Below are 13,346 nucleotides of genomic sequence, written 5' to 3'. Positions count from 1 at the left end.
AATCCGAACTTTCTATTATTTCCCTGGTCTCATTTTAAGCCATAAAAAATGAGGGAGATAGAAAACACAAGTGAACCACAACACAAAAAATAGTGAGATTAAACAGCTACCATTGCAAGCTTCTTTGGGTCACTGAAGTTTTAGACCAAGCTTATATTTTTGTTTCACTTTTAATGTAGAAAATTTAAGTGGACCACAACACAAGAAATAGTGAGATTAAGCAGCTACCATGGCAAGCTTCTTTGGGGCATAGAAGTTTTGGACCAAGCTTATATTTTTGTTTTCCTTTCAGCCATGTTTGTGTGACCTTATCAATAAGTTGGATGACCCCACAAATGTGATGTGTGACATAAAAATTAACTATGATATGTAAGAAATTCAGGCTAAGATTATCAAATTAATTAACAATAATAAATCTTCACATCCCACAATAAAGTCAAACCATTTTCAAAATAATCAATCTAATAAGTTCTAAGGTATGTAGAAACCCTCACGCTTAGATTGTTTCATCATCAATGGGATCCTCTAATCTCAAATTAGGGCAAAATTAGATCTCTAAAATTGGAGAAAAGTGAGGATTAGGTAATTTAGGGTTAGGGTTCCAGATTAGGATGATTTATTAGGTTGAGAATTGAGAACTAATCTGGTCAATTTGGGGTTTGAATTTGATTTGAAGAATTTTGCAGAAAATATGAAAAATCAGAAAAAATAGAAAAAAAAAATCGTACCAAGTATCTAAATCGAGTGATCCAAAAGGAGTTTTGGAGTGAGGAGGAAGGCCTACCAGATGTATGAATCAATCCATGAAGAAAGGTCCCACATGTTTAAGCCGCACATGTGCCGCATGTGAGCGAGTAAGCTCACATGTGTGAGGGGAGCACATATGGGGTGGGAGCCACCTCCAATCTGGTCGGCCAAAGGAGGAATCTTGATCCTCCAAGTTTCGCCTCGATTCGATGTGCGGTGTAGTTATAGTGCTACGCCGAAGGTTGCGATCCTGCAATGGCGGACTGAATCTAGAAGATGCACTATTGCTGTTGGACTGTTTTGTTGGGTTGAACAAGCAACGTGAATGAAGGGGAAAGAGATGATGATGATAGGAATGGGTTGGGATGAGGCTTCGCACCTCAATAGTCTTTCCTTGATGAATAAGGGGAGGTTTCTTACCCTCTTATGGCTCACGTCTCCACACACACAAAGAGAAGAGAGAAAATTACATTTCCTTTTCTTATTTCCTGCCGCATAACTATAATGCCCCATCCCCTTGAGTTTATAAAGAAACCTAAGAGGAGAGAATGACTAAAGTATCCCTGCGCCAAGTGCGCATAAAAATGTCCACATAAAAATAATAAAAACCAAACAACTACTAATCAATCCAAGCCGACCATCAAAAACTAAAACATGAAAAATAGTAAAATCCAAAATCCTACAAAGTTTCATAGTGGTGGGCCACGATCATAACATGATGGACCATAATTGGGTCCACACTCTAGACTCTAACACTCTCAATACTCTTCCCACAAGTTGTGGGTCTTCAATCCATGTTGTCGGTAAGGTAGATCGTCGGTAGCGTCCTCCTCCTCCTCTCTTACGTGTGTAGTGAAGGTACTCCTGTGAGATGTCCCCATTAAAATGTTTCAACAGTGGGCATCACAAACATCATGGTGGGGCCCATAAAGGTAGGTAAGCACATGTCAACGTTAGAGTTGTGCTTTACCTTATAATTTGAGTAGAGATGTGACTTTTTCATGCATCCTTAATTTTGATCTGTCTCACTTTCGTGGTGATGCTTGTTGCAAATTTGAATCATCTATCATTTCTATCCTCTCATTTTAGAGGACGGACTCAAAATTCAATTGAAACCAATATAAAGGTAGGTCCCACTATAGGAAAAAGTGGTTTAATGGCTTACACTTGTTGAAACCATCGATGATCCATTTAAAAAAATAAAAAATTTAGACCATCCAAATGTGGAAATGACATTTCCAATGGTTCATAATGTCATTCTTAGTAGGCTTAACATAACAACTGATTTTTACCCATGATCTAAAATTTATGTGACCCCACAATGGTTTGAAGGGCTTGGGTTTAACATGCACTATTACCTACCATGAGGCCCACCTAAGCTTCAAATCTATATTATTTTTGGGCTCAAGCACTAAAATTATAGGAGGAAAATGGCGGATGCTTTAATTTTTCACAAAGAACATACTAGGCCCATTATCACAAACACCATTTCCCTAGCTAAATTTGATGCCTACTAAGAGATATACATTATCATGCAACCCATAATCTTAGTGGGTCCTACTTTCGTGATGCTTGTCACAAATCTTAACCATTCATCATTTTTGCCATCCGCGTGGGCCCAAATTGAAGCAGATCTAATGTAAAGGTGAGTCCCACGACAAGAAAAGTGGGTCAATGGCTTACCACCATTAAAACTATCAATAGTGCATTTTTTATTTTTTATTTTAGGTTTTTAGGCTATCAAAACGGTTAAAACGACATTCCTAACTATTCATAGGGTTATTGCCAATGGGCCATGTTAGGAATCAAAGGATGACTTAAGACCACTTTATTTATTTTAAAAGTTGTAGCTTACCTGATAAGTGAACCACCTCTAGTTTTGGCTAAGGGCATTTACACAGTGAGGATCGCATCCATAGATGACTTTACTCACACACACTACCACATTAGCACATGGATAAGTGTTGTTGATATTTCAATATCAGTCACGGGTTAGCGCGGGCGTGCCCGAATTGAATGTAGGGCTCAATTCAAACCGAATAGCTTGTGACCTCAAGCGCCAAGATAGGCAGATACATTGAAAATCAATCGTATATGACCGAGTTTTAATAAAATTGGTCACTTGTTCAACCATTTGTTATGTAACGTCCCAGATTTTCAATATTTTGAATTTTCATAAAAAAAAAAACCTTGAAACTTTTCATTATAATTAACTTATGTTGTCACTTACTGACCATTAACACTCAATGTTACCCTATACGCAGGTAACACCAATAAAGAACCGCACAAATCTGACTAATCAACCATAGTAAGCCAACGAGTCTAGCCGATCACTTAAACATCGAGTTTAACCACTTGATTTGCTCACAAAGAGCCCAAATTTAGCCAGCCTATCATTAACTAATTGAGACAATCACAAGTAAATAAAGACCTAATAAAATTTGAGATAACTAGTGGTCAGATCTTAATTAACAAACCAAACTGAAACAGTTATGTTTTTATCCTAAAAACCAATGGTTTAGGGTGATTATGATTGAATTATCATTTTCACTAGTTGGGAATAGGCTGCACAGTGAACTTAGCTAATCTAAACCTTAATCATTGCATACAACAAATCTCATTACCTAATTTATTCCAAAAATACCCCGATTATCCAAACAAACTCTAAACTGCTCGTTAGTGGGCCACTAAACCTGAGATATAGAAAAAAAACATTCTTCTTAGTGGGATCAACGTCCATCGTAGGACATCGAGCCGAGATCATATCTCAAATTGCGCAACTTGGACCCACAAGCTAAGTACATGGGATGTGTGAGTGGCTTAGGTGAAAACCTAGAATTTAAGTGAAACTAGCCCCCTTGCTCTTTGCTGAAGTTGTAACTTTTGGACCGTTAATTCATGACTAAAGTCGAGGTACTGACTAAAGACATTTTTCCTAAACATATCTGTATAATCACAGCCCCGATTGATCATCGGTGACCATCAATCTAAGTTAGGGCCTTCCTTGTTAATCAGCATGCCCGATCATCATATGTTTGTGTCCAAACATATATCGCCTTATGGAACACCTATCATATGGCTTAGATTGACCAATATGCCTTTTGTTGGATCCCGTTAGTGGGAAACAACCCCTTAAGGATTAATATAATCAATAAAGGACCATTAAGGCCATTTGCACCAACTCTAGCACTATATAAGGTCCTTGGTTGGGCACCCCGTCCTCCCTTACGAATTTCATTCCTAGAACAAGAGAAAAAATGATAAAGAAAGAAGAGAAAGAGGAGAAACGAGAAGAAAGAGCTTGCACATCCACCCTTTCATCCCCTCTCTAGTCGTCTCGCTGTAATCGGAGCCGTTGTCAAAGCTTTTTCGGCAACGATCGGAGATAAGTATTGAATCCCACTTGTAATTTAGGATTTAATAGTCATTTATCCCTAATCCCACAAGCTTGTATGCTTTCAATCATTTTCTCTAAAACCCTAATCCTACGAGCGTCGTGAATCAGGCATATCATTATAAAGGTGTGGACCATTATATCTAAGTAATCTTTCATCGACCCTTGAGGGTCTTAGTTAATGATTAGGTGCTTGTAGATGAATTTATGCATGCTAATATATTAACATTTTGATATTTCTATAATATATGATATTGGTTAGATATGGATACTCACATGCTTGAGGAAATATCTGAGTAGTGTAATGTGTTACTTTTTCGATGCTCACATGCTTAATTTAATGCTTAAGTGATTGTATCACTTTATGTATACTCATATGTTTGATTTAATGCTTTAATGAATGTAGTACCCTCTGGATGTTCACATGTTTGATGAAATACCTAGGTGGTTGTGCAGTAAAACATATGATATAATTTCACGATGTCATGTTTATTCCATAGTGATACTTAGGATTGCTATGATATTAGGTCAGTTGGTTAACCGTTTGAACTAAAGGGGCAGCCCGAGTTGGGGCAACCACGCTAGACTTGTTCAATCGATTCGGGTTGAACACGTACACCAATAGTAGTGAGACTACATGAGATACTTACACCTAATGCCGGTTGCGTCGGGATTCTCCCAGGTCAATCAAATTAGTCCACTAGTCGACCAATCATGTATGTTCACAATGTATGACATAACCAAACTGAATCTAAGATACCTCGTTTCCAGTGAATGAGTCCACTCATAACCGTTAGTGCAATACGATCCCACTAAGACTCATGAGCTGGGCATAGTGGTATGGGACACCGCGTCTGAGTTGTCGGCCTATGTTAGGGTGACGAGCCTCCCCATAGTGGCCAATGAGCACTAATGGAGGTGACATATTACTATTCGAACGGTACCCGTTAAATTATCCAGTTGATGGTTCCATGCTAGAGTACTGTTCGAATGACCCAGTGTGAATGGAATTGGGTGACAAACCCTTTCTTTTGTGGTAATTTAGTTTTATATGACAAGCCTGTACCTCGAAATTGAGTGATCGTACTTAGTGTTTAGGTAATGACCCATACCAAGTTGATCCTCATACCTTTGAGTATTATGTCATACCTTTCGAAATTTTAATTTATGAGATAAACAGGTAATACCTAAAGTTGTATTAAGTGACACTGGTGAGGAGTCGCTACATGCCACAACGAGCCACATGATCCGGATAAGGATTCATGATATAACGTTGGTATCCTAGCTTCGTTAATTTGCTGTGTAAATTGAAATTAATAATCACTCGACTAATCATACACATCAATCATATTGCACTAGAATAAGATGTTATAATTTGGCGTTGGACTCACTTGATGAGAGAGTGTTGGCATTTGTAAAATAGGCATTGAAGTCGCTTACAAGGGAGTTTTAGATTGTAAGGCGCATATATCATTCCATAACCTCATTCGTGCATTTAACAAGAATATTTAGGAAATGTTTAATGTCTTGTTTATCATTAATTGTGCTGATTAAGTTAATAACTTGTGTAACTTAGAACTAATGAAATCACTGAGTTAGTTACTCATTTCCACCTGGGACAGTATTTTAAAACACCAACCATGTAATATTTTTTATGCGGGTACTAGCAAGACTTCAGACAGGTAGGCATAAATCGTCTTGTGTCACTGTCATTATGTTTTGGAGGTTAGAGTGAAAACTGAAAACTTTATACTTTAATCATTTTGAGTATGTATATTGTGGCTTGTATAATCCATATTTGAGCGGACACCACTTTTTTATTGTACTTTGACTGTTGGCCTTATATTTATTGATTTTTATTATCTCTACCTCGCCCTGGATCTATTAATTTGAATTATGCTACTCTGATTGCTTGTGTGTAAAACGATTGTGAATTTGAATAAGCTCACATGTGCATTTTCATTAAGTTAACACTCGAGAACTCGGGATCGGAGTCTATATACTCGGATGCCGAGTGTCGGAGTGTTATAGCAGTGTTGCTTAAGATGATCAAGCGATAGTCAGATAGTGGGGTTCATCCTCTGAAAATGGGTCACACCTCTACCTTCCATACGAAATGACTTTTTTTTTAATATGAATAAAACAAAAAAGAAATTCCTACAATTGGTCATGGAAATCAACTGCAGAATGCTTCTCTAGATAGAGAACTTTGCTTGATGTTCGAATTGAATCCAGTGTATGAGCGTAGACTCAAATTACTGTTAAAGTTAACAGCTACTTGACTACTGCTACGGATTACACTAAGAAATGGAAATAGCAAGTAAATGTGAAGATTACACTAATGAATATAAATGACCGATAAAGATAAAGATTACACTAAGGAATGTAAATGACTGATAATTAAAAGATAGATTTGGTTTGGTTTGGTTGGTATGATACTATTTTTTCTGTTTAATTCATTTACTATTTATAGCCTTGAGTTGATCATCTCGATACTTCTCATGTTCTGACGGTTACTATAACCATTTGAGCATTACTGATCTTTTGAAACCATCCTTCTAAGCCTGCCACATGTCTTAGTAATTGCTCCAAGGTTCCTTACCAACTCGACTGCATTCCACCTAGCTGCTCGGTTGAACCCCTGAATGACTCTCAGCCGTAGTAAATAGGACACATGTTATAGCTTTGTACAGCTCTGTATCTTGTCATCCTGTCAGTTTTGATTCCATAATAGGCACTCTAAGCATCCTTGAAGACATTTAGCATACTATCTCTTTTTCTTACTATAACATGTGTCATTTCTAATTGGATTTTCCAAGAATGATCAGAAATAGGGTACAACATCCCCCCCCCCAATCACTTTACTTTTGGTAAAAGGTGAATGTGATGTTAATTCATTATTTGACATAGTAAATGTGATTGTTCAGCCATGTAAAAACACCACTTTTGGCCATCTTAGTCAAACTGGACCATTTTGATCAGAAAACATCAAAGTCGATTGACTTGCTACGACTTGGCCGAACTTGGCTATCTTGGTCGAAAAATAGCAAATTCGGCCTTCTTGATCAAATTTGGCAGTCTTGGTTAAAAAACGATAAATTCAACCATTTTGGTTAAATTCAGTCGTCTTAGTTGAGAGACAGCAAATTCGACCTTCTTGGTTGAACTTGGCCATCTTGATTGAGAGACAACAAATTCGATTGTCCTGGTCAAACTCAGCCGTCTTGATCGAAAAACAGCAAAATCAGCCATGACAATGGAGATTGTCGATCAATTCATTCTGAATAGGGCTTATGCTTGACCGAGGTAGTAATACGGCCGAGAACTTGACCTTCTACTTACTGAACCATTTGAATAATTTGGTCACGATTCAAATGGTGTGATTCAACCATTGGAGGTGGTTTAGGGCCTACCTGGTTTTGTCTTCAATGATATGGTGGATTTTCAATAAAGGATTTCCCTCATGTATATCTTGGTTTCCTTCTTCAGGGACAACATTCCTGACCTCCCGTTTCGGTCGCCTAAACTCAACAGGTGGCAGAAGATTTCACACTTCCTACATCGAAACAGGAATGGTATTCCACTACATGAGAGGTATCGATGGCGATTGAACCATATTACCAATAGAACTTCCTTCGGCATTATACTATGTTGTCGTGGGTATTGTTTCGGTGATGATGGCCATCAATTGATGCATGGCTTCAGTCCGGTTAGCCATCCATCTATTAACATTCTTAATTTGAACATGTAATTGCTTGGCTTGGGAATGTACCTACTATGCCTAAGCTCTCCCATATTTCTGTATATGTTGTTGAATACTTAGTTGTACATCCCAAAGTCCAACCATTATCTCTTTAAGAGAAATGGTCTAAGAGATCAATGCCCCTTCTTGGTTGATGGGACTGAGTGTCAGATTAGTTTTAAATTCAATGATTCAAGGGCTGTTTGAACCGGCATGTCCTTAGTTGGAGGTGGTGCGATTGGTGTCGAGGGTTTGACCCTAGAAATTGGATTGCTTCTTCTATTCATATTTTCGATTGATTAACTCGTAACGTAACACTAGTAAGTAAACCAAAGTGAGATTCCCACTGAGTGTGACAATAGATGTTGCTGCTATTTCAATCTCGGTTACGTGGTTAGTGCAAGTGTGCCAAAATTGAATATACGGCACAATTCAAACCGAACATCTTGCGACCCCAAGTGCCAAGATAGGAAAACTATCATCTAAGATCGTGATACCAAGTTCCTCAAAAACTTTTGGAGGCCTTTATGCCAGTGGTTTCACATCACCTTGCAGTTTAGCAGTGCTTATCACCCCAAATGGATGGATAGACAAAAGTGGTGAACCACGCGTAAGGAACTCCATACGTTGTATTTATGATGATAAGCCCTAACATTGAGATATTGTTCTTACTCAAGTGGAGTTCACCTTTAACAATAAAGAGAATTGGCCCACTAGTAAGTCTCCATTCAATGTTATGTATGTTTGTGTTCCCAAGCATACATTAAAGGTTCAAAAGAAGTTATAAGGGTCTAATGCCAAGTACAAGGAACATGCTGATAAACATCGATGCCATAAGTGTTTGAAGTGAGTGATCATATGCTAATTCACCTATGCAAGGAGTGGTTTCCAACTGGGACATATAACACGCGAAGGAATAAGAAGATACATCATGTTTTGATACTTAAGAAAATTTATGATAATGCCTATGTTGTTGATTTTTCTAAGGGCCTAAAGATCTCATGAACTTTCAGTTTGGTAGGCCTGTATGAGTATCATGAGTCGAGTCAATTGAATCATTCAAAGACAAGTTCTTTTCAAGTGGAGGGGGCTAATGTAGACCAGGCAGCAAATACATTCTTAGTACAACTGAACCAAAAGAAGTCTAAACGGAAGTTGACGTAGTCCATCAGAGTCGGGCCCGATCCTATATAGGATATGATGTAACTGGGCTACAGGCATGTCCAATTTGAAGAAATTCATCTCGAGTAGGAAGAAATTATTGTTCGAAGTGTGGACTGTAAATCAACATTGACTTTTGATCTATGCATCATCACAATACGCACGACCTATCGATATTTATGTAATGATGCTTCCGAGGCCAACTTCAATTCATCCATTTTGTAAGAAAACACATGCCTCTGGTTTAAAAATGCGGTTTTAAAACATATTTTTAAATTTTTAAAAATTTTTCATTTTCATCGTATCTCCTTATTTTTATAGTTTTAGGATTTCTGTCTTTTTTAGAAGTTGCTTGTAATAATGTTAAGAATGCTCCAATAAGATTTATCATTTTTATTTTTGTATAATTAAGTTTTGAGAGAGATTTTTCTATTTCAGGTAATTTTTAAATGAATTAGAGTTTTGAATCTTTCATATAAGCGATGTATTCGAGCAATTTAAGATTATTATGCAATAAAATTACTTGAATTTTTCCCTTCTTGTGGACTCAAAAACTTGACTTGTGGATGCAATGCCTTAATCACTTCATGAAGAAAATGATCTTATTCATTGTTATTTCACTCTCTTCCCTACATCTGGTATTTTAGGTTTTTTAAAAAATTAGGAAGGAATGGCTGAAGCAAAATTCTTGTGCTGAGAAATGTCCCTCCTCTTAATTATTATGAATAAACATTAAAATGGGTCAGGGCCCATAGTTAATTACAAAGGTTTCCAACATGGATATATTCAGAGAATGCCTACGGTGGTGGCCTTATGGTGGAAGCTCCATATCAATAAATGTGATTACTCATTGTGTCAAGAGCTACCTAATCATGTAAGTGATTATTTTAAGTAGTGTTTTCTGGGAGATATGCACATCGTTGAGCGTCTTAACAAACATCCATTTTAGGTAGTGTTTCTCAAGAGATGTGCATAGTATTAAGAATTTTAACAAACATTTCCTAGTGAGATTGAGATGTGAACAATACTTCCCAAAAATAGATTAGGCATGGATGGATTTCAATTGGGTTACTACATTGTAAGTAGCCTTGGCCTTAAATGCAATCCTTACAAACAATCCCTTTAGGATCATTTCAGTTCTTTTCTTTTTAGAAGCAACACTTGTTAGTTTTCTTATTACTTACCTCAACACATTCCAAGTAATGCAAAGGACTATTTGTTTGTCACAAGATGGAACTATCTGTCCCCTGAAGAAATTAGGATTCTAAGGAACTGATTGCCAGCGCCCAAGTGAGTTGGCCGAAGTGGCTTTTTCCTTTTGGGTAAACTAGGAACAATGAGCTAGGGGAGTAAACTGGGGAGCCAGGCTCCTTCCTTAAAGCACTAGAAGTTGGAGCCAACTGCTAGATTGAGGAACAAGGTTTCTTCCTTGCTTTACGACTAACTAATGGAAGTTGGGCCTTGACTTAGCTAAGGCGTGTTGCATGCTGACTATGAAAGATTTCTTTCTTTGGAAGACAATGGTAATGATGTTGGACTAGAGTGGAGAGCCGGAACTCATACCCCCATTGGTTAGTTAAAAGAATGGCCTAATCTGATTAGGGCATGCAGAACTACGATAGTCTCGAGTGCCACCCTTAAAACAAGGGTTGAGGTGGACACCATACTAATATATGTTGCCTCTTGCAAGAACGAAGGTGCAAGGGCATGTGTTAGATTGGAGATGATGGCATTAACATGAAATTTTCTATGCACATTGGAGTGTATTGTAATAGAATACATCAGGACTGTTGGGGGACCACAGAAGCACATAGAGATGAATTAAGTGATGTAATCCAAGCGCACCAATTAAGCACAATATAAACAAACCGATTTTAAGATGGAAAAACACTTTCAAAAAAAAACCATGGCACAAAGCGACAGATAATTACCATGAAAGTAGAAAGTACAAGAGTTTAGAGAATACACAATCTGAACAACCTCGAATCAACCCCAAGCTACACCCTTGAAACCCTAGAACGAATTGAAAAAGCTCTTAGATATATCCCAATCTCGATTATACCCCTATATATAGCTTTAGAAAGAATCACAATTGCCCAATCTCGATTACACCCCTATATAGCCTTAAGAAGAATCACAATCGAAATCGAAAATAAATCCCACAGATCCGCGACTATACGTAATTTTACGATACATTTGATGGCACCTTCGATGGGACTTCAATGTCATTGACAAATCGTCGATGGCATCGAACCCCACTTCAATGACATCGAACTAACACCAAAACAATCCAGAAACAGTACATAGAAAATCATATTTTCTCGATTGCACTTCGATGGGTCTTGATGGCATCGAACTTAAGTTTTGATAGCATCAAAACTAAGCTCGATGGCATCAAACAGGTACCCAAATAGTCCAGCAACCAACTGGAGAAATTTTAAATTTCTCGATGGCATCGAATGGTCTGTCGATGGCATCAACAAACCTAGTTTCTGAAATGATTTAAGACAAAAACAACAATTTCCACCATGTCTTCAATCTTTAATTATATAGCTTCTTGACTTCTTCTCTCATCTCTATCTTACTTCATAACTCCATCATTACTTCTCATGCACACTTTGTCCTCCTTTTATACTTTCGTCAAGCCCAGAGAAGTTGCATATAACTTCTCTACAAGAACCACCTTAGTGAGCATGTCTGCTAAATTCATGCTAGTGTAAATCTTCTCTAGAGTCACGCCTCCTTCCTTAATTAAGCACTTATCAAATAAAATGGTAATGAACATCAATATATTTAGTACGTGAGTGATAAACCGAGTTTTAGCCAAATTTATTGTGCGCTCACTATCACAATTAACAGTCATGGCCTCCTGTTAAAGCCCCAACTGATTTAACATGCCTCTTAACCAAACACCTTCCATGAATGCCTCTGTCACGACCATATATTCCGCTTCGATTATGGAAAGAGCCATCATAGACTGAAACTTCGACATCCAATTGATCGCTTTACCCACCAGCACAAACAAGTAACATGAAGTCGAATTTTTAGAATCTACACTGCCCACATAATCTGAATCTACATACTTAACTAACTTGGCCCCTGTTTTCTCAAAGGTTAAGATGTAGTCTTTTGTACCTCGAATGTATCGAAGTAGCCGTTTCACCACTTCCCAATGATGCTTTCTAGGGTTACACATGTATCTACTTACAATACCAACTGCATGTGAAATATCCGGTCTAGTACAAACAATGGCATACATCAAACAGTCAACTACATTTGAATGAGGCACACGAGACATATCCTATTTTTCTTCATCTATTTTAGGATATTGTTCTGAAGATAGCTTGAAATGAAACACATAGGGAACGCTAATTGGCTTTGCCTTGTCCATCCCATACTTGATCGATACCTTTTCCAGGTAATCATTTTGTGATAACCAAAGCTTGCTCCTCTTCTTGTCTCTGTGTATATCAATGCTAAGAACCTTGCAGCCTTCAAATCTTTCATCTTAATTATCCCTGATAATTGAGTCTTCATTACATTGATTTCAGATATGATATGACTGGCGATCAACATATCATTAACATACAATACGAAGATGATGAATTAACCATCACTTAGTGTCTTGAAATAGACACAGTGAACATACTCACTCCTAGTAAATTTCTGACACAACATGAAAGAATTAAATTTTTTATACCACTGTCTAGGCGACTATTTCAGGCCGTATAATAACATCTTTAACCTGCAAACCTTATTTTATGCCCCTTATACCACATAGCCTTCTAGTTGATTCATGAAAATCTGTTCTACCAATTCACCATGTAGGAATGCATTCTTCATGTCCATATGTTCCAGCTCGAGATCGTATTGAGCAACCAGCATCAACACGAATCTAATAGATAATTGCTTTACAACCAGCATGAATATCTCTGTGAGTCCATACCTTCTCTCCAAGCATAACCATTCGCTACCAACCACTCTTTATACCTATCATGTTTTTTTCTTGAAGATCCACTTGCACTCGATCGCTTTTCGGCCAACTGGAAGCTCCAGTAGCTCCCATGTATCGTTCTTATACAAGGAGTCCATCTCATCGTCCATTGTCATTTTTACTTTTTTGCATCAGGCTCATCAAGAACATCCTAAAAAGTAGAAGGATCCCCCTCATCTATAATGAGGGTGTCACGCCCTAAACTCGGAAACCGGGCTCACAAAATTTTCGATCGCCGAATCCGGCGCCGACAGCCTCCGTAGAACCCCATTCTCAGCTCTAGGTACCCATTTACCAGGTTCCGATCC

Source organism: Magnolia sinica, chromosome 18 (genome assembly GCF_029962835.1).
Source record: "Magnolia sinica isolate HGM2019 chromosome 18, MsV1, whole genome shotgun sequence".
NCBI classification, from domain to species: Eukaryota; Viridiplantae; Streptophyta; class Magnoliopsida; order Magnoliales; family Magnoliaceae; genus Magnolia; species Magnolia sinica.
The sequence above is the reverse complement of the archived record's forward strand: the minus strand, read 5'-3'. Positions refer to the sequence as shown.